Below are 26,615 nucleotides of genomic sequence, written 5' to 3'. Positions count from 1 at the left end.
TGGAAAGTGCTTCACAGCAGGGATATGGGACATGGGAAGAGTAACTTCATTTGTTTTCTGTCTTTCAAGGATCACTGTCTTTTTGCCTGAAGTTCATTATCTTGAAAATTATCATTTAGTGTATTTCATTTGTTTTATTTTTGTCTGTTTCAGGAATGGACATAAATCACTATCTGTTCTCCATCTTGGCTAAAAGCAGATTTCAACAGAGCCTCAGCACATGCTGTAGATTGACTAGAATGCTCCTTGTCACCCTCTGCCTAACTGCCTCCTGTTCATCTTTTATTTCTCAATGCTGTCTTCCCTTCCTCTGGAAAATCTGCCTAGTCTTAGCTTAGATCAAATTCTCTTAGGTGATCACAGAGCTCTGTTGTCTGACAATGTCTATCTGCATTTATAATGGCAATTTTATGTCTTCCTTCTCCAGTAGACTTCCAACTTGATCAGGGGTCTCATCTTCTTTATCTGCAAAGCTAAGTGCGATGTGTTCCACATTGTATATTTATCTACATTTACTCAGTGCATGGGAGAGTGAATGTGAAAAAGTATAGTACTTCATATACAAAAAGTACTCATATATTTTATTTCTATATTGTGTTCTCCCTGTAATAGATTCTGGTAGCCTATTGAAAATTCAGGATGCAGTTCATTCATATAAAATATTAATGCAACGTAAAAGTATTCATTGTGAAGTACTTACAGGAAAACTGGATAAAGTGGAAAAAATGGTAAAAGCATTACGAAAGGAAGTATCAGAAATGGAGCAGGACAAAGTAGAACAGAAAAAGGAACTCTGCAATTTGAGGTACCCTATTATAGTTTTTAAAAAATGTTTCAGGCATGAGGTACAAGTCATAAAGTGATAAAGTATTTGTCTAGCATGTGTAAGGGCCCTGGGTTCAATACCCAGTATTAGAAATCAATATTCAAAATTTGAGCCAGATGTGGTGGTGCTCACTAGTAATCCCAGTACCCTTGAGGCTGAAGCTGGAAGAGCACAAGATTGAAGCCAGTCTGGGCTACCTAGTGAAACTCTCTTAAGAAAACAAAAATGATATTGAAACATTTGTTTTAATTGATATGGGAATTCCTGCAATTGCTGACTTATGCTTAGGTGTTTCAGTGGGGAAAACTTCTTGGTCTTCTTTTTTTATTCATTTATTCATATGTGCATACATTGTTTGGGCCATTTCTCCACTCTGTCCTCTGCCTTCTCCCTCTCCCCCCTACCCGCCTTGCCCTCTTGGTCTTGAGAAGTGTGAAATTCTTGGAATTAATATGGCAAGTTTTTTTTTATTTAACTGTGAATACTTCCAATAATGAAAAGCATACTCTTTCAAATCACAATTTTCATGATTGTGTAAAACTTATACAGAAATCTGATGATATATTTATCAAACATATCACTTTTTGTTTACTTCAAGGAATGTTGTCTATTTAAGTTGTTTTCCATATTTCTAATTAATTCCTTTGCTTAAATTCTTCCATATAGATTTTCATTGCTGTGGTGGTGTGGGGATCAAATTCATGTTTGAACTTGACCTCCAGCTATGGATTTACTCTTAATATGCATGAAATTAAGGGTAAAATGGAAAGAGACTGCAGATTAATTTGTTCAACCTCTCTTTTGGAGATATATAAATTTTTCTAAATTCTATGGTGAAAGAACCTGCTACTCTTTAATATTCAACTAATTATTAGATCTTTACTTGGTCCAAATGGATTTATAATTGTTTAAAAATAGATAGCAATCCATGAGATGTGACAAATTGTAGCAATAATCATAAAAGTGGGATATCATGCATTAGATTTCTTAGTCTACTCATTGGTTGTAGTAATGTACAGATAAATGTTATATGGAAAACATCTGAAGATATTGTCTGCATTAAAAAATCATGTTTTAGGTATTTCTGTAAACTTTCATGAAGTTAAAATTTCACTTCTAGTGAATTTATAAACTTGTCTGTACACCATAACCTAAAAATTAATTAACTATTATATGTTTTAATTGACAATTAGTTATGACTATAAAAATTACAAGTTTTATGAATGTCACTTTATGGAATAATTCCTAAATTCCTTTTCCATGATATTTGCCAGGGATGATAATAACAGAAATTAAACACATTGCTTTCTTTCACTATTGCCTTTCAAGTATACATGTTCTTTGGAGTAGATGCAAGTGAGAAATTAAAAGCATGTGAAACAGAAAAATTATTATTAGGATAATAAAAAGCATGTGAAGAGCCAGATTAACAATGAAAATATCATTTTCTTACAAAATGAATTTTAATGTGAACATGTTTAACTGCAGATTTGCCTTTAAACAAGAAGTGGAAAAGAGAAGAAACATTGATTGGCTTCATGAAAAAATTAAGGCACAGTTAAGAGAAAAAGAGGAGCAACATAATAAAGAAATAGAAATGAAACAACAGCTTGACACCTGTGTTAGGACACTGGAAATGGACCTGAAAACTATGAGAAGTAATTTGAGCCAGGTAAATTAATCTTCATAAATTTTTCATATTTCTCACTTTATTTCATTAATATTACTTACTCCTTTGATTCATGACATATATGGTCATGTATTGCTTAATTATGGAAATAATATATGAAAAGTCTGTAGCACAATTTTTTGATTGTATAGACATCACAAGTATGTACTTACACAAACTTACGATACCTCTTCCATCTCAGCAGGCTTATGCAACTGTGTGTGCAGTCTGTTGCTGACTGAATTTTGTTATTTGGTATATCACTGTATTGTTTAGGTTTAAATAAATTTTTTTCACCATAAAATAAGTTAGGACATTTTTAACTAAAATCACTTATTGTGAATCTTGGCAGCTATTAGGTGTTCAACATAAGTTTTCTGAATGAAGGAATGTAAAGACTAAGGAGAGTTTAATCACTAAAATAAACGTTAAATTAGTTCTTTTATATTAAAATGCAGGTCAGTTAGCTTTGCAGCTATAATGAAATAGGTGAGATGTAAGCAAATTTTAATTCACAATATACACGTGTGTGTATTCAAGAACAGTTTTTGTTTTTAACAAACTTAGTTGTCATTTATGCAACTAAAATTCAGCTAACTCGTTGGGAAAAACTTCTTTGCAAAAGTTTCTTTTTGAAGGGTGCTATCTTTAACAATTTTTTAAAATGTTCTTCATTTAATTAAGCAATTTAGTCCCACTAATAGTATGAGATTAAAAACTTAATTAAATGTATCTCTAGGCTTTAGAGGAACGGAATGATACCCAAAGAAGGCTTTCCGAAGAACAGAATGCGAGAATATTACAAGATGAGATTTTGGCAAAATACCTTTGCAGAAAAAACGAGATAGAAATGGAGATAGAGAAAATGACTTCTGAGGTATTTTGTCTTGTCATTTTCAATATATATATATATATATATATATATATATATATATATATATATATATATACATACACATTTCTTCTGTGTATGGGCTTCAAATCTTTCCAACTATATCAAGAGGATACAGAGGAATTAAAACCCTATGTGTATATACACATTACATATACTTTGGATGTGGTGATAACATTTTTTTCCTATTTGATGATTTATTTCAAGTTTGTTTGCCTTCAGCAATCAAGTAGGGACATTCACAATTACGTCATTTAAGGAGAAGATTTGTAACATTTTCCCTAGGAATTGATTTTTCCAGCATCTCAAGACCCTTGTGTAACAACTGATGTTCTAGTTTGGGGCAGTGATTTTATGACCTTCATATGTTAATGTAGAAGGTTTCCTTATTACTTCCATTACTGGGTAAGCAACAAAAGTGTAGACAGCAGAGACGATAATTTGATTGTCACTGTTGAGAATTATTATTATTTGCTCCTAGTTACCCCCTATTTCTGTATAAAGAGCTCCTGAAAATAATAATATCCCATAATACTTACTTAGGTAAGTATGCTACCACCATTCTTCATCCCAAGCCCAAAGACCATTTTCATGTTTTGTTTTTTTTCACCCATGCTAGGGAGGGAACCCAGTCTCTCATGAGTGCTATGAAGGTGTTCTAACCATTGAAACACGTCTCCAGCCTAGATCTGTGTACATTTATTTCATACATTTCCAGAAAGCTTGTAGAGAAAGACCATTATTCCTTTCTCAAAAATGCTTATGTTTTAGGTTATTTTAAAAAGTATTTGTAACGTTAGTCAATTACTTTTATTTTAGACATAGTGTAGAAACACAGAAATGGAACAAGAGTAGGATTCATGTTGAAAATGGAGAAATAAGAAAATTTTATAGATTCTGCCACTGGATTTTCTAAAGGTACTTTATTGAGCTATAGTGGATGGACTGTACATTTATCCCACTCAAATGGAAAAATTCAGTGACTCTTGGTGTATTCACAGAGTTGCATAACCATCACCACAGTCAATTTTAGAACATTTTTGTCACCTTGAAGAGAAACCCCCAACTTTTAGGTGTCAGTCCCTATTCTCTCCATTTTCACCAGGGAAGAAACCCATCAACCTATTTCTTTGAATAGTTTCCTTTTTCTCAACATTCATGTAAATACAGCACACCATGTTCCATCATTTTTGACTGAATCTTTCAGTTAGCATACTATTTTGGGGGATTATCTGTGCTGTACCAAGTATCAGTACTTTATTTGTTTCTATTGTTCAGTAATATTCAATTGCATAGCTGTTCCTCTTACTCACTCTCCAGTGGATTGAGCCTTAGGTTCATTCTATTTCTTGGCTGTTATTAATAGTGCTGTTATGAACACTCATCTACAAGGTGTTTTGTGGACATGTTTTTATTTCCCACGAGTTGGATTTTAATCTCTGAGTTAATTAGGATCTCTCTGTCTTTACTCATGGTGTCCTTTCTGTCTTTTCAGTTTTTATTCACTCAACCTCATTTGTTCAGAACTGGCTCACAATTTTTTTTCACATACCATTGACTGAATTGTCTTAACCATATTTTTCTCACTCTTTATCTTTGCAGAACTATTTCTCTCATGGTTTTATGCTGCTATTACTATTTTTTGTATGGGACCTAATCTCATCTTGTGTATAATTTACCTAAAGGAGGGTTATATCTACTAAGATACACATCTCCTATTCTTGAATAAGTTCAAAATATTTCTGCTTCACTCTTTTTTTTAGTTGAAAGTAAGTGTTCCATTTACTTGAGACAAATAGATTCCAGAATGGATGCATTTTTTAAGATCATCATCCTTCAACACATATACGATAATTGTAAGTTCTGAAAATTTAAGTCTGCTAGAGATTTGCAATCTCCTTGATTTGTACACATGAATCCTTTAATTCACATTCTCAGAATCCACATACTAAACGTACCAGAAAAGGATTCTGGGGACAAGAGCCTGTATCTGATCAAGAAAGAAGAGACTTCCTCACATTGACTGGGATTACTGAGATCAAAAAAGACAAATGCTTCCATTTTATGTAAAGCAACAAATCCAAAATAGTACTAAAAATGAGTAGACTGGTTCTTATTTTTACTTTCCTGTCTACAACTACACTGTAGTGAAACAAATAGTACTAACACCCACGTGTAAACTAATCTTACATAAGTCAAACATTGCATTTTATTCATTATCTCAGAAAAACAATACAAAATGTAAATTGGTGATCCGAATGAAAGGTTCCAAGTATCAATTTTCCAACAACAATTAGAAAAGTAAAAGAAATCAAACATTTAAGCATCATTTTGCGTACTCCTAAGACTATGATGTTTCCATAAATAAAAAATTCACTTCAAACACATATATAGTATACAATACAAACTAATGAACTGCATTAGAAATACTTAAACATTTTACACACTTAAATAACATAGTATATGTAAATTTCTATAAGAGTGAAAAATACTGCAAACAAAATTACTTACGACTGTATTATGTTAACTCATAGTGTACAGTACTGGATTCACAAAAACAAGGGCTGTAAAAATGAACACTGAGGTCACTTTATGTAAGACAATGATCCTACAAAGGACATTAAATACTTTCTTTTAATAGACACTTTTGGGTTTTGACTTTGTAATATGTAATAAATATCTGCATTGAATTGCAAATGTTGAGAGCTTATCTTTCTCCATTGGAAAGTCTTTCTCCAGAGTCATAATGTCTTAGATGCATCCCAGTGGGTAAGGATTTGGGATTTTGCAGCAAGTCCATTAACAAAGCAATCTTATCAACAGTGTGCTCCTGGAGTTTATATATTTGCTGATCAATATAGTCCATAAGCTTCTTTTCCATCAGTTCCATATTTCTAGAAAGAATCTTTTCCAAGTAGGAACAAATAGGCTGTTCTTCCGTTCTGCTGCTGAAACCTAACCATATTCATCAATTGCTGAACTCCTGGTGATAACTTTGAACCAATGGAGTCCATTATGGTTTGGATGTTGTCAAGATCTATCCTCGATCCTAGAGCAGGAAAGCTGAGTGAAGAATCTGAGACTGGTCTCATGTGTACCACAACTTTACTGATCAACACACACTGCTTTTTACCAAAGGACAGCAACTTTATTTTACAGGTATGTGTGGAAGCTTCCAATTTTAGATACTTTTTATACAAAATAATCTTTTCATGTTCACTGTTATCCAGGGCAGTGCAGACATTCTTGCCCCTACTGGTTCCACAGTACTCCTCCCCTAAGTATACTTCCATATTTCTTGCTAAACTTAGAATGCCAATAGAAAGGATTTCTTCACCTCCATTAGGGCCATACCTCAGGTAAAGGAAGCAGGGATGTTCACTTTATGAGCTCAGGCTGTTCTTCAGACTCACCAGATCCTGGCTCGGAGCAGGCAGTGCCAGCAGCTCCTCCCAGTCCACGTCTTGGGTCTGCTTCACTCTTGATAGGATAAAATTAAGTCATTCATACCACATCAATAATTTCTTCTTTGAGGACACTGACATAAGCTTTGATTCTAAATATCTATTAAAACAATTAAATATAAAATTGAAGACACTCTGACGGGACAACTGTTACATCAAATGCTCATATTTTCTCACTAGGAAGAAAAATTTCTGAAATTTGCCATCCTTCTTTTGTTTTTTTATTGTTTGTATTTTTATTGTTGTGCTGGCTAAGGGTACATTGTGATATTTATGAATGTTCTTAAAATATATCAAGTATATTATATTTGAATTTACCTCCTCCACCATTCTCCTTTATCTTGTCCCCCCACTCCTGGAATAGTTTCAACAGGTATCATTTTTCCGTTTACATACATGTGTACACAGTGTTTGTACCATATTCACTCTCCTACATTCTTTCCCCAACACCTTCCCCCTCCCACTGGTACCAGCATCCCAGGCAGGACCCATTCTTCCCTCCTGAGATTTTTGCAAAAGAAAAAAAATGACATTTTTGCTTGTTTAAGGTAGCTGCATACAGAGTTTTTTGTGGCACTTCCATGTATATGTGTATTATAGCCCTCATTGGTACATCTCCTCTAATTCTCTTTCCTTCTATCTTTGTCCCTTTTTTATGGTGGTTTCAACCTGTTTAAAAATTCTGTACTCGCTTTTGTATAGAGAGTCCATGAACTATATTCACCTTTTTAACTTCCTTCTTTTACCCTCCCAATCTATTATGTGGCCTCCCCTTAGTGTGACCTGTTTTTCATAATACTGTATTTGTATTAAGTCTATATTCCACATATGGAGAGAATGTGCAGCTTTTCTTCTTTTGTACTTAGCTAACTTCACTTAAGTTAATGTTCTCCATTTCCATCCATTTACCTGCAAATGACAAAATTTCATTCTTCTTTGTGGCTGAATGTAATTCCACTGCATATAAATAATATTTTCTTGATCCATTCGTCAGTAGTGGGGCATCTTGTTTGTTTTCATAGTTTAGCTACTGTGAATAATGCAACAATCATGGCTGTTCAGGTATGTTTTATTGTAACCAGACTTATATTGCTTTGCGTGTATCCCTAGGAGTGGAATTAGAGGCTTGGACAAAGCAGCCCAGCATGATTTCCTGCTGTGAATAAATTGATTTGGTAACCTTGATTGCACAATAAAGTCCACTATCTTTAGGTCAGTGGCTTAGCCTGCCGCTGATGGTCATATCAGTTGCATAGTACTCAATCCAGGAGATGCCATCTGCACTGAGCTCCATGATCATTGCACACCAAGTAATACTGAAAGAAAGCACAAAAGCACTTTTGGTCAGTGGAATTGGTGAAAGTTTCATGAAACTCTGGAGATGTACTCTGGGGATCATGCTACTTATTTGCTGCCATTTTGAGGTGTTTGAAGAATGATTCTGTGCAACTTGTATTAGAAAAATTTTCCATTGTCATGCCATCTGCCCAAAAGATCAAATTTTAATAGGGTATAAAATTCAATCATAACATGAAAGCTTGCAGCAATTTTATATATAGGTCACTGTGTACCCTGTAAACATCTAAGATTATACTCCTTAGTTTTATCTCTGTAGTGAGTACAATGTGTGATGTTTTTATTGTCTACATTTTTACACATAGTGAAACTGAGACACAGAGGCATTAGCTTGCCCATCATGACATAGCTAGCTACCAGTAGAGCTATAATTCAGACCTAGCATTCAGCTTTTTATGCAGATCCTATCTGGCACACTGTTCACTGAGACATGCAGCTGTCACTTAGAGCCTCATATTATTATCATATTTGGCATAGTTGCAGTCATTGATACAAATGAATTTTTTAAACCATACTTGATGATAAGGTCCTTGAATAAAAAAGATAATTCTTTCTATAGGGAATTTCCTCTGTCTTCCATTTTACTAGTTTTGTCAATTTCACTATTGATAAAATATATTTTAAAAACAACAATAACATGCTTCACTCCTACAGCAGTGTTAAGTAAGCTTTTCTGTTAAGTGTTAATTTAGCTTAGTGTAAATTTAGATTTTGGAATGCATTAGATTCCTCTTGCAAAAACTCAGTGGACTCTGCTGTTTCAGCACAAAAGTCCCCAGTCTATCTCCAGATGAGGTGTGGGGGGATATGTGTATGTTCCAATAAAATTTTAGCACAGAAACTCAGGATGCGTTGTACTTGATAATTTATAAGGCTTTCTTTTCTTTGTTTTAGTTACAAGAATTACAATATGGACATCAGAAGGCTGGACAACGTGCTCAGAAGATGCAAGAATGCATGCAAAAGTAAAGATAATTGAGTGTTGTAAAGCAAGTGAGCAGTGTAGAGTGAGAACCATATCAGTCACAATAATATTCATGCTTATGTGAAGCCTGGGAAAAATACCATCTTTACATTATTTGAAACACATACCTTGGGGCTGGCGGTATACCTCAGTGGGATAGCACATGATCAAGGGCTCCATCCCAGTAAAGTGAATAAGTGAATAAACAAAGAAATAAAATGGAAAAAATGTATATCTTTTGTACTTTGTCCTTAAATTTTCTTCATTATGTACAAAATGCAGAGAAATGACACATTCACCAAATCATGGATTTTTCAAATTCTTATTAATTTAAGTATTTATACTTTCAGATGTTTGTTAAGAAATTATATGGCATTTTAAAAATTGATATGTGAGACTAAGTATTTTAAAATATACATTTTGGGCTTGAACTTGAAAATTACAAGTTAAAAATTTCATTGAAAAAGCAGTCAGAAAAAATGGAACAGCTGAAGAAAAATCTGTCAAGTGAAAATTTGGTAAGTTCTTCCCTATTAATTTCTGTCATGTGAAAAGAAAGTTTTCTTGCTCTAGTGTTAGAATATAGGAATATTTTAGGCAGCATAAAATCTCGTGGATAAAATATTTGCTGCATTCATGCTAATACTACTTGCTGTTAGTAGTGCAATTCCTCTTTGTAGAAGTAGTTTATTGACTTCATAAAATTAATGATTTAGGTAGCAATATATTAACAAAAAGTTTCTGATTATTTAAAATCTGTGTTTAGAATATTTTTACGTGTTCATCCATTGAAGGACAAGTAGATTTTTTGTACATTTTGACTACTGCGAATAATGGTGCTCTGGACATAGCATACAACTATGTGTTTGAGTAGCTGCTAATACGACAATTTTAAAACTATAAGAAATTTAAGAAGTTATTTGATCTAGCATTTGGGGGTTCTTTTACAATTCAAGAAGTTTTTGATAATTAATTATTGCAGTTTGTGGTCCTCATCAAGAATGAGTATTTGTGCTTCAGGAATGTGTTTTTTTCTTTGGATTACAAAAAAAGATGCCAGCGATAAAGTAGAAAGGGTCACTTGCTTGAATAGGACCCTACAGAAGAATCTCATGCTCCTGTATTGAAAGCACAGAAACTATTGTTTCTATTCACGTGTGTTCATCATACTTTCAAAGACAAAACACTCAACAGAAAGACTGATGTGTAATTCAAGATGCCAATATACTGATGTTTCTTAAAACTGTTCAGCTGTTATCAAGCAGAACAGAATCTCACTGTCATTCATGCTTCTCTTTGTAGGAATTAAAATCAACAAGATTACACTGTGAACACTAAATTTGAACAATTAATTGTTTTCACTAACGTGTTTCTTTAAGTTAGAGAAAACAATCTTCTAGATTTATTACAGACGCATGTATCAAGGGAACTAGAATATTTGTGTCAACATATCTTCCTCATGACTGAAGAAACAGAAAAATATATTTTCTGCATTTCTTAAAAATCAGTTCATTTTATTACCATATTTTTCTTGCAAATAATGTGATATCTCGTATATAATGAGTCTTATGTGAATGATTGTGCCAGGAGAGACTCTCTTACATTAATGTCATATGTATTAAGGTATCAAAAGTTGAAAACTGGTAACAGTACACAAATCCTATTAAGCTTATTCAAAATTTATGAAGCACTTTCTGTAGACTCCCAAAGAAATGAATTAGGAAAATGACATAGAAATGTTAGCCACTTTGAATCTACTCTGTGATTCAAACATTTAATGAGGCAGCTTTTGGACAAATCAACCAGTATCCCATAACTTCACCAGAAGAGTCAGATATGATGAATCTCTGCACCAGAGATGGACTGGGTTAAGATATTTAATATTCACAATGTGAAGATGAAAGTCTGTGTTGGGAAGAGATAACTCTAGCTGACTGAAACATCTAATCAAGGTATTTGAGTATGTATCCGAAAGGTACTTTAGAACAAATCTTCCTTATGGGCATGTGTGTATAGCAAAGGAAATTATTCAAAAACAAGCAAAAGCAAACAATTGATAGTTTGTTGCACATGAAAAAGTCTAGCATTACAAAAGATAAAAATCAGAAAGTATGCTTGTCAACATTATAAGTGTGAGGGACATCTCCTACCACCGAGATTAAAAATTGTCATACTCAAAGTAACACCAAGCAGAATCCGCATCAATTGTATGAGATTGGCTGTCTAAATCCACACCAAATAATGGATAAGACTATGTCTGTGAGAAGTGAACTAGAAGGAAGAATTAGTCTAAATTACCTCAGTAAAGAGGTCAGAACTATAAATTTGACTTAGATAATCTGAGTTGAGTCCTTGAGATTTAAGAAACTCTGAGAATTTACGAAGAGAATGGAATTAAATACCAGAGGCTTCTGTATTTAGAAATGAAGTGGAGCTGAAGAAGCAAAGGGGAAGGAATGGTCACTTTGTACTTGTTGCTGAGAAGTAAAGCAGGAAAAGGAGATGAAGAAGGTCCCTGGTGATCCTCAATTTTTATTAGAATTACAGGACAGAAAAAAATTAATTTATTGAGATGACCATACATTAAAATATCAAACTCTCCAATATAATTGTGAGAAACAGAATGAAAGGAAAGGTAAAAAAACAAGGAAAAGTTATGTTTTTGTGTATCATACAGAAGACTTAACCTTCAAAGGGAAATGGGTGATCACAAAGGAAAAAATGTAATTTCATGGATAATGCTTAGAGAGATTAGGAGTATTTTTCTTATCCTGAAGTCTACTGAGGATGAACAATTTAATAAGAATCAGATTAGAATTTTCTTAAAAGTTGTCTGAGCAACATGTAATTTAAATAAAGCTGGAATATTTTAAGTAATAATGAAAATGTTTCTAGGGCATCTTAAAAACTAAAATGTAAAAATAACCACCTTCTCATACATTTTCTTTAACATTTATAGGTAAATATTCCTGTTATTACCAAATACATTTTGGAACTCAAATCCCAGAAAATGTAGTGATGAAAACATGTTTAAGGTTTTCAAAGTCTGTTCTTAAATTTTGCTAATGCATTTTATAAGCCAATATAAATACACATTACCTATGAATTCATGAGAAATAATACTTTTGGGAAAGTATCTAGATTATTAAAAATACTCTTGCCTTCAGATTGCTCTGAAAGAGTGAAGAGATGCATTATCTTCCATAAACTGTCCCTTTGAAGCTTTTCTAGGTCATTTTTGCTTCCACCTACCTTCTTGTTCAAGGTATCACAAATGTTTCTGTTGTTTTGACTTTTCTTTTTTTAATATATCTTTTATTCAAATGTGCATACAATGTTTGGGTCATTTCTGCCCCCTTCCCCCCACACCCTCCATGAACCCCCCACCCCTCGCTTCCAGGAAGAAACTGTTCTGCCCTTATCTCTAATTTTGTTGAAGAGATATTATAAATAATAATAAGGACCAAGGGCTTTTGCTAGTTGAGATAAGGATAGCTATAGAGGGAGATTCCTCATATTGTTTTCATGTACATATGTGTTACATTCTAAGTTAATTCTTCTCAATCTGACCTTTTCTCTAGTTCCTGGTCCCCTTCTCCTATTAGCCTTAGTCGCTTTAAAGTTTCTACATTAGTTCCTTTGCATTGAGGACATCAAATATTATCTTTTTTGTGTGTGTTTCTTACCTATCCTCATACCTCCCTTGTGTGCTGTCACCTTATCATGGGACCAAAGTTCAGTCCCCTTGCTGTATTTGCCCTTGATCTAAAGTCTGCATATAAGGGAGAACATGCAATTTTTGGCCTTCTGAGCCTGGATAACCTCACTCAGGATGATGTTCTCCAGTTCCATCCACTTACTTGCGAATGATAAGATTTCATTCTTCTTCATGGGTGAGTACAATTCGATTGTGTGTAAATACCACATTTTCTTAATCCATTCGTCAGTAGAGGGGCATCTTGGTTGTTTCCATAACTTGGCTATTGTGAATAGTGCTGCAATAAACATGGGTGTGCAAGTGCCTCTGGAGTAACCTGTGTCATATTCCTTTGGATGTTTCCCCAGGAGTGGGATTGCTGGATCATATGGCAGATCTATGTTTAGATTTTTAGGAAGCCCCCAAATTATTTTCCAGAGTGGCTGTCCTAGTTTGCATTCCCACCAGCAGTGTACAAGGGTTGCTTTTTCCCCACATCCTCACCAAAACATGTTATTGTTGGTGTTTGTAATGATGGCTATTCTAACAGGGGTTGAGGTGAAATCTTAGTGTGGTTTTGATTTGCATTTCCTTTATGGCTAGAGATGCTGAGCATTTTTTCATGTGTTTTTTGGCCATTTGAATCTTCTTTTGAGAAAGTTCTGTTTAGTTCAATTGTCCATTTCTTTACTGGTCCATTAATTTTGTGAGAATTTAGTTTTTTGACTTCCCTGTATATTCTGGTTATCAGTCCTTTGTCTGATGTGTAGCTGGCAAATATTTTCTCCCACTGTGTGGGTGGTCTCTTCAGTTTACAGACCATTTCTTTTGTTGAGCAGAAGCTTTTAATTTTATGAAGTCCCATTTGTCTATACTTTCTCTTAGTTGCTGAGCTGCTGGGAGTCTATTGAGGAAGTCCTTGCCTATACCTATTACTTCCAAAGTGGTTCCTATTCTTTCCTGTACCAACTTTAGAGTTTGGGGTCTGAAATTTAGATTGTTGATCCATTTTGAGTTAATACTAGTACAGGGTGATAAACATGGATATAGTTTCAGTTTTTTACAGACTGCTAAACAGTTTTCTCAACAGCTTTTTTTGAAGAGGCTGTCTTTTCTCCATCATTTATTTTTAGCGCCTTTGTCAAAACTAAGTTGGGTATAGTTGTGTGGATTCATATCCGGATCCTCTATTCTGTTCCACTGGTCTTCATGTCTGTTTTTGTGCCAGTACCATGCTGTTTTCATTGATATTGCTTTGTAATATAATTTGGGTATTGTGATACCTTCAAAATTGTTCCTTTTGCTCAGTATTTCCTTGGCTATTCATGGTATCTTGTGTTTCCAAATGAATTTTAGGATAGAATTTTCAATTTCTTTGATGAATGTCATTGGGATTTTGATGGGAATTGCATTAAACATGTAGATTGCTTCTGGTAGTATACCCATTTTTACTATGTTAATTCTACCAATCCATGAGCATGAGAGATCTCTCTACCTTCTATAGTCTTCTTCAGTCTCTTTCTTCAGGGGTTTATAGTTTTCTTTGTAGAGATTATTCACATCCTTTGCTAAGTTTACTCCTAGGTATTTGTATTAGTCAGTTTTCCTTCCCTTTCTATTTTGTGGAACAGTTTAAGGAGGGTTTGTATTAGTTCTTCTTTAAATGTCTGATAGAATTCAGCTGAGAATCCATCAGGTCCTAGACTTTTCTTTATTGGGAGACTCTTTATAGATCATTTATGTTATAGATCTATTCAGGTGATAATTTCCTCTTGGTTCAGTTTTGAATAACCATAAGTATCTAGAAATCTGTCCATTTTTCAAGATTGTCAAATTTATTAGAATATAGGTTCTCAAAGTAGTCTCTCATGATTTCCTGGATTTCCATGGTGTTTGTTGTTATCTCCCCTTTTACATTCCTGATTTTACTGATTTGGGTTCTTTCCCTCCTCATTTTAGTCAAGTTTGCCTGGGGTTGGCCGATCTTGTTTGTTTTTTCAAATAGCCAACTCTTTGTTTCAATCATTCTTTGTATTTTTTTTCGTTTCTATTTCATTGATTTCAGCCTTTATTTTTTATTATTTCTCTCCTGTTTGTTTTGGGATTTGCTGCTTCTTGTTTTTCTAGGAGTTTGAGATGTAACATTCGGGCACTTATTTGAGGTCTTTCTGTCTTTTTAATATATGCACTATATATTTATGGCTATAAACTTTCCTCTCAGGATTGCCTTTGCTGTGTCCCATAGGTTCTGGTAGGTTGTGTTTTCATTTTCATTAACTTCCAGGAACCTTTTAATTTCCTCTTTTATTTCATTGATGACCCATTGATCATTGAGCAATGTGTTGTTCAGTTTCCAGTTGTTTGCATGTTTTTTGCTAATATTTTTGTTGTTGAGTTCTAGTTTCAGTGCATTGTGATCAAAATGCATGGGATTATTTCTATTTTCTTACATTTGCTAAAGCTTGCTTTGTGCCCTAGGATATGACCAATTTTGCAGAGGGTTCCATGGGCTGCTGAGAAGAATGTATATTGTGTAGAAGTTGGATGAAATGTTCTGTAGACATCGGCAAGGTCCACTTGCTCTATGGTATGATTTAGATCTAGGATTTCTTTATCGAATTTTTGTTTGGATGACCTATCTATTGATAGTAACATCTCCCACTACCACTGTGTTGGAGTTTGTATATGTTTTTAGGTCCTTCAGAATATATTTCATGAAATTGGGGTGCATAGACATTGGGTGCATATAGGTTGATAATTGTTATTTCCTTTCAGTGTATTTCCCCTTTTATTAGTATGGAATGTCCTTCTTTATATCATTTGATCAATGTAGGTTTGAAATCTACTTTATCCAAGATAAGTATTGCTACTCCTACCTGTTTTGGGGGACCATTGGCTTGGTAAATCTTCTTCCAGTCTTTCACCTTAAGCCCATACTTATTTCTATCAATGACATGGGTCTCCTGTAAGCCACAAATTGTTGGCTCTTCCTTTTTAATCCAGTTTGTCAATGTCTTTTGATGGGGGAATTAAGTCCCTTAACATTGAGTATTACTGTTGATAGGTATGTGTTGATTCCTGTCATTTTAATTATTTAAAGGTTTGATTGTGTGTAGCTAAATCAATGTTACTCTTTACTTTCTTGCCTTTTCTTCTCCTGTGGTTTGGTATTGCATGGACTTTCTTGGTTACATTGGCTTTTACTTTTTATGTGCAGAATCCCTTAAAGAATCTTTTATTGTGGTGGCTTTGTTGTCATATATTGTTTTAGTTTCTGTTTATCATGGAAGATGTTTATTGCTCCATCTGTTTTGAATGATAGTTTTGCTGGGTAGAGTACCTTAGGGTTGAAATTATTTTCATTCAGTGCCCAGAAGACCACACCCCATGCTTTTCTTGCTTTTAATGTTTCCGTTGAGAAATCTGCTGTGTTTTTTATGGGTTTACCTTTGTAAGTTATTTGTTTTTTCTCTCTTATAACATTTGATATTCTTTCTCTATACCTGTGCTTGTTGTTTTAATGATAATATGTCATGGGGTAGTTCTATTTTGGTCTAGTCTGTTTGGAATCCTGGAGGCTTCTTGTTCCTGAATGGGCATAGTTTTCTCTAGATTTGGGAAATTTTCTGTTATTATTTTGTTGAATATATTATGAATTCCTTTTGTTTGCACCTCTTCTCCTTCTTGAATTCCCATGATTCTCAGTTTTGGTCTTTTGATGGAGTTGTTGAATTCTTGCATATTCCTTTCTCAGTTCTTAAGTTGTCTAACTAGTAGTTCTTCAGTTTTTCCTTTAATTGCCATTTCATCTTCGAGTTCTGAAATTCTGTCTTCTGCTTGTTCCAGTCTGCTGGAGTGGCCTTCCATTTTTGCATTTGTGTTTTGTTTTTTTTTCTGAGGTTTTCCATATCATGAGTCACTTCCTCTTTAATATTGTCAATTTTCATCCTGAGTTCATTATTCTCTATTTTTGGTGTTCTTTGTTCACTTTGGTGTTTATACAGTGCTTCTATAGTTTATTTGTTCTTGTACTTCCTCAAATTCTCTATTTTTGTTGTTTTGGAATTTCTTGAGTGTCTCGTATACATTTTGGTTGACCATATCCAGTATCATCTCTATGAAATTCTCCTTGAATACTTGTAGGATTTCTTCTTTCAGATTGTTCTTGTGGGCTTTGTTGGGTTCTTTGGCATAGTTTATCTTTGTTTTGTTGGAGTCCAGATCTGGGTATCTGTTTTCTTCATTTGCCTCTGGTTCCTGTACTAATTTGTTATTGGGGGGAAAATGGTTTCCATCCTTTTTCAGTCTTCCCATCATTCCATTTGGTTCTGTTATTGTCCCTGTACTGTGTGTAATTTAGTATTATCTAGGTTGTAATAGTAAGAATAATGATATCTAGAATGGAAGGGTAAGAGGAGAAAGAGAGCAAAGAAGGAAAAGGAAAATGGAAAACAACCCAGCCACTACCACCACTAACAAACTAGTCAAAGAAATAAACAGGGAAAGATAGTGTACTAATTAACAGTGAACTAAACAAGCATTAGAGAGAGCAAAAAGAAAAAAGAAGAAAGAAAAAGCACAAAAGAAGAAAAAAAGAAAAGGAAAAATCCCCAGTTCAAATGAAATAAAGATTCATTCTTAGTAATTCTGGTGTTACTCCTTCAGTATCCAGTCCTGGTGTTGGTGTTTGAGTAGTAGCTCTGACGTTGTCTCACCAAAGGAGGAAAGAGAAAAGAGATAAAATAATAAAAAGAAGAAAAAATAATTATTTAAAAAAAACGTAGAAAAGATACATAAGACTATAAAAAAAATGTTTTAGGTCCAGAAACCATGCCATTTCAATCTTAGTAGTTCTGCTGTTGCTCCTTCAGCATCCAGTCCTGGTGTTGGTATTTAATCAGTAGCACTGTAGTTGCTTTGCCAGGTGTTTGGGTCAGGAGACAGCTTTGCGAACCTGTATCTTCTCTGTTTCAGGCTGCAGCTAACCTACCTACCTACTGCCAGCCAGCTACTGCTGCAGGGTTAATTTATTGCAGTGTGCTGGGGGGGAGCCATCACACCCACTTACTCCAGCAGGCTTTGTTTATTTAGGGTTCTCTCCCGCACCTGCTCCTCCCATTTCCTCCAGTGTGGAGTTGTACCAGCCTGCTATAGTTGCAGTCCTTGTTTATTTAGAGATCGTGGGAGGAACTTCCCTTCCCCCACTCTCTGGCAGAGAGTCCCACATGCCAGCCACTTTTGCAAGACTAGTTCACTCAAAGCTCGCTGGGAGGCGATGCCAAACCCACCTTCTCTGGCAGGCTTGTTTAGTTAGAGTTCACACAGATGCCTGCCCCTCCTTCTCCAGAGCTCAAGGCAACCTGCTCTCTTTGCTACTTGTCTTTTTCAATTCTATGTTTATTATTCAATTTTTTTATTTTGTGGGGCAGAGGTCAATCTGTCCAGGGAGCTATGCTGGTTTATCTCAGGGGTGGCTGTGGGTGTACCACATGCTGCTTATTTGCTCACTTGTTTGTCTGTGTCTCCCAAGCAGGTTAGGACCCAGTGTCTGGTAGCTTGGGAGCCCTCCTGGTTCCTCTGTATAATGTGATGTGGGGAAGCTAAGTGCAGACTAGGGGCTCGGGGGTGTTGGATTTTTGCCTCTTCTTGGTGGTTTTCCCTGCCAAGTGTGTCTCCAGTGTCTCAGCAAGGTTTTTACTTTATGGAGCTCACAGTATCTGCTTCCTCCCTCTAGTTGCCATCTTGGAACCTCTCTTCACTTTTCTTAAATGACAGCACCTCACATTTAGTACCAGCATTTGTGAGTTTTTAACATAAAGTACCTCAAAACTCAGTGTCTCAAAGCAACGTTTATTAGTTTGTTCGCAATATGCAATTTAGGTAAGAATCTGTGGGGCCAGCTCTTTATATCCCCTCTTGGCCTCAGCTGGAGTGACTTAGAGCTAGGGACTAGAAGCATTTAAGTCTTGTTCATTCAAATACCTGGCAGGTGAAGCTGCCTTTTGATTGAGCCTTTAGTAATAGTAGTAGATGGACCCTCTACATGAGGATTCACAGTTTAGCTTGGATTTCTTCACAATATGGTGGTTGGATTCCAAGAGTGAAGTTTCCTAGAGAAAGTCATGTGGGAACTATATCACATAACATAACTTGGCCCTAAAAATCATGAAGAAGGTCCATCATAGTCTGTTCACTAGAAACCAGTTACAAAGACCAGCTCATATTCTGTAGAGGAAATCTTGCAGGAGAAATGTCAAGGAATATATACACATGCTTTAAAACCACTACACTGAAGTATGGGTCAAAGCACTATCACACCTGCTTTGTAAGCACAAGGCCATGAGTTCAAACACTAGTCCCACAAAAAAGTACATAAATAAAATAAAATAAAATAAAGGATTTAACATGACCACACTAAGTAACCAGTACCTAAAGGAAAGTATTTCTTTCTTATTCAGTACCACTGACCTCCCACCAAATTTTCTATTTTCTCTCATTTCATTAGTATGTATTAGTTGAACAGAAAGGTTTTAATTACTCTATTATTCCTATTGCCTCCACTGCTCTGTCTTAAAATAATTTCAACACGTTTCATTGTTTTATTTTCATACATGTATATAAAGTACTTTAACCATGTTTACTTCACCCACACCCTCTTATTTTGCTCTCACATGTCCTACTGGCACTGACTGCAAAACAGAAACTGTTTACATTCTTTTTCTTTTTCTGTTTTGTTGTTCTGACTGGGAGTTTATTGTAGCATTTAAAAAGTGTTCTTACAATATATAAATATATCATAGTTGAATTCACCCTCTCAGGGATTCTCCTTTAACATTCCCCACCCATTCCTGGAGTAGTTTTAATAAGCATCATTTTCCATTTATATAAATGTGTACACAGTATTTGTACCATATTCACCCTCCTACACACTTTCTCTACCTCCATCCCACTTCTCACTGGTACCAACTCACACAGGACCTTTTCCTCCCTCCTGTTCTGTGATTTCATAAAAGAAAAATAAAATGTCATGTTTGTTTGTTTAAGATAGCTATACAGGAAGTTTCCTTGTGACATTTCTATGTACATATGTATTATAACAGGAATTGGTTCATTTCCTCTACTTTTATTCTTTCTACCTTAGTCTACTTCTTATGGTGATTTCAACAGGTTTAAAAATCTATATTCTATCTTAAAGAGACAATACATCAAGTATATTCACTTTCTGAACTTCCTTCTTTTACCTTCCCTTTCTCCTATGTGAGTTTCCCTTAATGTGACCTATTTTTATAATGATATTACTTGTGTTTGTATTATGTCTATATTCCACATATGAAAAAGAACATGCAGCTTTTGATCTTCTGAGTCTAGCTACTGTCACTTAAGATGATGTTCTCCATTTCCATCCATTTACTTGCAAATGAAAAAATTTCACTGTTCTTTATGGCCAAATAAAATTCTTTATCTAAACATTACATTTTTAATACATTCATAATTAATGCAGCATCTTGGCTGTTTCAATAGCTTATTTACTGTGAATAATACTGCAATAAACTTGAGTTTGCAGGTGCATTTATTGTAACCTAATTTACATTTCTTTGAGTATATCCCTAGGAGTAGAACTGCTGAATCATACAAAATCAATGACCCAATGAGAAATGGGCAAATGAACTGAACAGAGTTTTTTCAAAGGTAGAAGTCCAAATGGCCAAAAATACATTAAGAAATGCTCAACATCCCTGCCCATAAAGGAAATGCAAATCAAAACCACGTAAAGATTCCACATCACTCCTGTTAGAATGGCTATCATCAAGAACAAAACAACAAATGTTAGCAAGGATGTGGAGAAAAACGAACCCTCATGCACTACTGGTGGGAATGTAAATTAGTACAACTGCTATGGAAAACAGTATGGAAGCGCTTCAAAAAACTATTTACATTCTTGCATTCATTTGAGAACATGACATATTGGTCTTGGTTAGTATGGCTTGTTTTATTTAGCATGATGATCCTTTTTCTTGCAAACAACATAATTTTATCTTCTTTGTGGATGAATAATACTCCATCATGTATATATACCACATTTACTTTAACTATTCATTGGCTGAAGGGAGCCTAGACTGATTCCATAGTTTGGTTATTGTGAGTAGTGCTGTGATAAACATGAGTATGCAGGTATTTCTATTGTATTTTGATTTGCCCAGGAATGGTATAGCAGGATAGAGTAGTTCTACATTTAGGAAGTGTTTTTTTATTTTTGCAGTACTGGGGTTAGTCAGTTCATGTCTGAACTGGGGTTAGTCAGACATGTTACCACTTGAGTCACTTTACCAGCCCTTTTTGTTTGTTGGATATTTTGAGATAGGGTCTCACTTTTTGCCCAGTTTGGCCTCAAACTGCCTCCTGATTGACTAGATTTGTAGGAATGAGCCACTGGCACTCAGTTACCTTTAGTTTTTAAAGAACCTCCACACTGATTTTCATAGTGACTGAATAGATTCACATCCCCACCCACAGTGTATATGTCCCTTTCTGACTGTATCCTTTCCAGGATTATTTGTTTTTTTGCTTTCTTGGTGGTTGTCATTCTGACTGGTAGGAAAATGGAATATCAATGATATTTTGATATACATTTCCTGTATAGACAAGGATGTAGAAAATTTCTTTTTGTATTTCCTAGCCATATGTACTTTCTCTTGAAAATTGTTCATTTACACATGTATTAACTGGATTATTTATTCTTTTGGTGTTTTATTTTTAAGCTCTGTATATCTTATGGATATTGATCCTTTATCAAATGAATCACTGGCAAAAATTGTCTTTCATTTTATAGGTTTTCTTTTAATTCCTGTAATTGTTTCTTTGCTGTTTAGAAGGCTTTTAATATGATGCAATCACATTTTTCAACTCTTAAGGTCTCGATTTACAACTGTGGCTCTATTCAGAAAAAATGTTACATATGCCTATACTTTCAAGGGTTTTCCCTGTGTTTTCTTCTACTTGTGTGCATATGGATTGCACTGAATGTGTAGGTTTATTTCAGTAGTATAGCCATTTCACATTATTAATGTAATGATACATTAAGAATATCATACACTATTATCAAGTTGGTTTCATTCTACTAATGCAATGATGATTCAAAATATGCCAATCAATCAATGTAATACAGTACATAAACAGAATAAAGGAAGAAATTCACACAATTTATTTCAAAAGATGCAGAAAAAGCCTTTGGCAAAATTCAACAACAACATTGTTGATAAAAACATTGAAAAATCTTGAAATAGAAGAAGCATATCTGAACACAGTAAAGGCTTTATAGGATAAAGCTATAGACAACATCATGCAAAATAGGGAAATATTGGAGCCATTTCCTCTAAAGTTAGGAATGAGACAATAGTGTCCACTCATGCCATTATTAATTAACTATAATACTAGAATTCTAAGTCAAAGCAATAAGGTAACAGAAAGAAATACTTCTATTTCAAGTAGGAAAGGAAGAAGTAAAATTATCCCTATTTTCAAATGATATAATCCTATACAAGACACTGAAAGATCAAAAGTTCTCCTGTGTTCAAGTCTCAGCAGAATTAACATTATGAAAATAGTTATCCTAGGAAAGAACATTTTGTTGTTATTTTGTAGTATGCTTCTTTATTTTATGAAAAGAATCAGATGATTGTAAGATAACAGTACTGAAGTGATTTTTTTTCAAAAAATGCATGACTTATATCATTGCACTTTTACAACAGAAGATTTCATTGCTTTTTACTAGAAGACATTACCCTTGGAATACATTTCAATATTAAAAACCATTTGAAATTCAGGAAAAGGATTACAACACTAAAGTCCATTATTATATGATCCATCAATTAGAGTATTATTTTCAAACTCTTCTTCTGGGAGACACTTATAATCCAGGCCTAAGTAATTCCCCAAAATGTCCCTAAAACTATGGGGAAGGGGCAAGGTACTCAGAGGTGACTTAGTGTCATTTTACAGCACAAGCATAAAAATGTACGAGTCTAACCTCAAATGTTTGGTAAGAGAGATGATGGGAGTTGAAAGACTTATCGTGTTCTTATAATTGATAATGAGTTTTACTTTGTTGAATATGGGAGAAATTCATTGGATCATGTTGTAAGAATGTAGCTAGAGATTGTCACTTATTGCAATGGATTTTACATCAAAATCTGTTACTGCTATTCCGTTAGAGTATTCTTATTCTAATTTTTTCATTTCCAAATTATTTTATTCATACAGAATGATAATCTTGTAGATAAACTAGAAATGGCCTCTTCAAAATATTTACATCTAGATAAAGAAAATCAGTTTCTTCAGCAGGAGTTTTGTGTAGTGTAAGACAACTACACAAAAGAAATGTAAAAGTTTAAAGAAGGATATAGTGAAATTAGAAGAAGAAGTAATAAGCCTCAAAAGTCATATAAAAAAGTATATGGTGGAATGTGGTAAAATAGAACAATATAAGGAAATTGAAAATAGAGCAAAACAGTATTTAGTGAAAAAAACTGAAAAAAATCAATATATTTTTAGAGGTAAATTTATTTGTCTATAATATACTTTAATTCTTTAAACTGTAAATTATATTTTGGATGCATACATTATATATACTTCTTCTACTTCCCGTATTGCAGCTTGTTTTGTCGACTTTTAGAAGAAAGATGTTGTCTGATTGTCCCTTTAAATCTTCCAGTTTCCACAATTATACATAAATTGATGTTTCAATAAAGAATTGTTTTATTTTTACTACTAGTTGGCATAAAACAAGAATATTAGGAGGAAAAACATGATAATGTTGAAATAATATAATTATGAATATTGTTCTTAAGATACATTGTTAAGTTTTTTAAAACATTAATTTATTTTATGTTTGTTAATTATGAAATGACATGAATACTGGCATAAGGATGACTCAGGGCTAGAGATGCAGCTAAGAGGCAGAGCATGAACTTAGCCTGTGAGAGGCCCAGGTTTGATCCCCAGCACCACAGACATAAAAGAATGATTCAAATTTTTATAATTCAGATTTAGTGAAGTTACTATTTATGATAAATACTTTTAGCTACAGCATCTATTTTCACATATATTTCAGATCACTTTCTGAATCACTGACTCAGTAATACACAATGATTGCTTGGGTTATGGTTATTAACATATATCTCCTTAATTTGCATTAGATAAAAGCAGAATATCAAGAAAAGTTAGAGCAATTAAGGCAGAAACAAAATGATTCAAGAAGTCACATGGAATTCGTGATTAATGATCTAGAATGTGAACTCTCTACAATGAAAAGTCAAATAGATTGTACAAAAATAGACGCTGAAAAGTATAAGCAACTCTATCTAGAAGCTGTCAAAATTAGGAAATCATTGTCGAATGAACTAAGGAAGTAAGTCAAAACAATCATGGAACATAATTAAGCTCATAAACTTGTCTTTAAATCAATTTTTAATGAGACCGTTTCAGTAAATTAGTAGGATGTGAAAACTGGAGAAAATAACTTTGGAAAATACTGTCAGTAAATGAACTTACCTTTATAAACATCATCCAGGATAGTTCCAGGATAGTTTATTTTCTTCCCTTTATTGGCTCTACCTGGCTTTTTTTCTTAATGTATATTTAGCCTCATCAATTAGTCTTTTACCTTAAGTATTTTTAAGCTTTATCATCAATACAATTACACTGATTCTAAATTGCTGCTCAGAATTCTCTAAATAGAAACATTAACAAGTTTAACTATTTTTGGAAGATTGCAACCTCAACCTAAAGGGTAAAGGGCTGCTACTCCTCCTCCAGCCACATTCTGGCACTTTGTAAATTAATTCTCCTTGTTTGTGATCTTTTCTGTTATCATTAGAGGGTGCTTGGAGACAAATTGTTCTTCAGACCCTTTCTTCTCTAATAAAGGTAGGCTTGTGACATAGAGAGATTAAGACAGGGATGAAGGAAGGTACAGTTTGCAAAGCAGTAAGAAATAATTCTTGGTAAGTGTGATAGAATGTGGAAGAAAGAAAAGGCAGGTTCCACCTCAGGTGCCCTGGTGACGGTGTGATGAGATGCTTTAGCTGATTTTGATCCTCAATTCAACTCTTTTATCCTCCTCTAGAGGTTGCTGCTCTGAATCATTTCTCAGTTCCGCGTGCTTAATTTCTCCCAGATAATGGGGGAAGTATACAGATAGTGAAATCAAAAGAATAAAAAGACATTTTGGAGGCCTTTGTAAAGATCCCTTAACTGGTTTACTAAAATATTTCTAGCTTTATTTTCATCCTTATTTTTAATTGTATATACCTGTGAATTATGGCATGATGTTTTAATGTATTTACTCATAATTATATGGATGGTATACTCAAGCAAATTAGCATATCTGTCATCTCACAGTTGCCCTGTATACATAACTGCGTCTAATGGCATTCTCAGGAATTGTGCAGTGGACATGCTCTTACACATTGTGAGTGTTGAGATATTGCTTAATGGGGAATTCCGTTCACCTTTATGACAATTTATTTTAAAAATGCAAGCCATTTAGGAACATAGAAACAATGAGATCTCAATTATTTGTCCTTTTAAATCTTCACAGAGCAAATGAGATGCTAGATGAGCTCAACACCAAAATTCTGGAGAAAGAGCAGAACAAAATTTTACACCATAATGCTCCTAATACAAGACCTGTTCTAGAGTCTGGTTGTGCTGGAAATCTTAACATCAGGTGTTTTATTTCAAGTTTTCCCAGACAATTTCCAAGAGAAAACTTGGTACTTCCTACCTCAAGTCCTCAGCCTTCAGTTGAGATTATGCAGAACTACGAGATCTGGGTTAGTTATACCCTCCTTTTCATTTGAGTTTCAATTTTTGATATAATTCTTTATGAAACACTGAATTATCTAGTTGACCTGTGCATGTTAAGTCATAAAACCCTGAATTAATAAATAAAGTACAAAGTTTATAATTTTTAAAAGTCCCAAAAGCTCCCACTTCAAAAGAGTACTCATTTTGTTTACTTGATTCAGCAAATGTAACTAAGCTGACACACACTTTAATCTTTCTTTGAAAGTTGCATTAACATATTTTACAAAATGAGTTTGTCTGCTGTATCCCATGGTATACCTTGAGATGTTTTGGCTTACATTCTAAGTGATTTTACTTTGGCTGTGTTTCATAACACTTTTGCAGTTTTCCTGTAGAATCCCAAATTTTCCATCCCTAATCATAAGTAAATGATTGACATCCAGACACTTAACCACCTCTGTAGGCTTATCATTTAAAGAATTGAGATGAATACTCTCTATAAACCTGAAAAATTAAAAAGAGATTAATTTCTGTGTTTGCCATTTGCTTAAGCATACACAGATTACACATAATTGCTATTTTGTTTATGTAAACTTTCAATTTTCATAAGAGTTATTGCTGCACAGTTTTTTTGCTATTATAAAAGTTATTTATTATAATTAACTCACATTAATTGTTCAAATTATGAGATTCATTATGATATTTCCATATATGCATACACCTTCCCCCATGTTTTTCAGTGTACATTAATTATTTTCTGTCCCCTTACTCCTTGCAGTTCCTATCTCTAGTTACCTCTGCTCTGCTCTTTAGTTTTACAAGGTTGAATAAGTAAGGTAATCTGCTGTTTGTCTTTCTATATCTGGCTTGTTTCAGACATAATGTTCTGCATTTGTATTCATGTTTCTTCAGTTGACAGAATTTGATTCTTTTTTTGTTG

General features: G+C 34.1%; 1 pseudogene; it reads right to left on the bottom strand.

Moving 5' to 3' along the window:
• Window positions 1–6,096: 6,096 nt before the first annotated feature.
• The window catches only part of LOC109696426 (ATPase PAAT pseudogene), a 30,383-nt pseudogene continuing 9,864 nt past the window's right edge, over window positions 6,097–26,615 (bottom strand).

This window comes from Castor canadensis, chromosome 15 (assembly GCF_047511655.1).
Source record: "Castor canadensis chromosome 15, mCasCan1.hap1v2, whole genome shotgun sequence".
Classification (NCBI taxonomy): domain Eukaryota; kingdom Metazoa; phylum Chordata; class Mammalia; order Rodentia; family Castoridae; genus Castor; species Castor canadensis.
The sequence above is the reverse complement of the archived record's forward strand: the minus strand, read 5'-3'. Positions and strand labels throughout refer to the sequence as shown.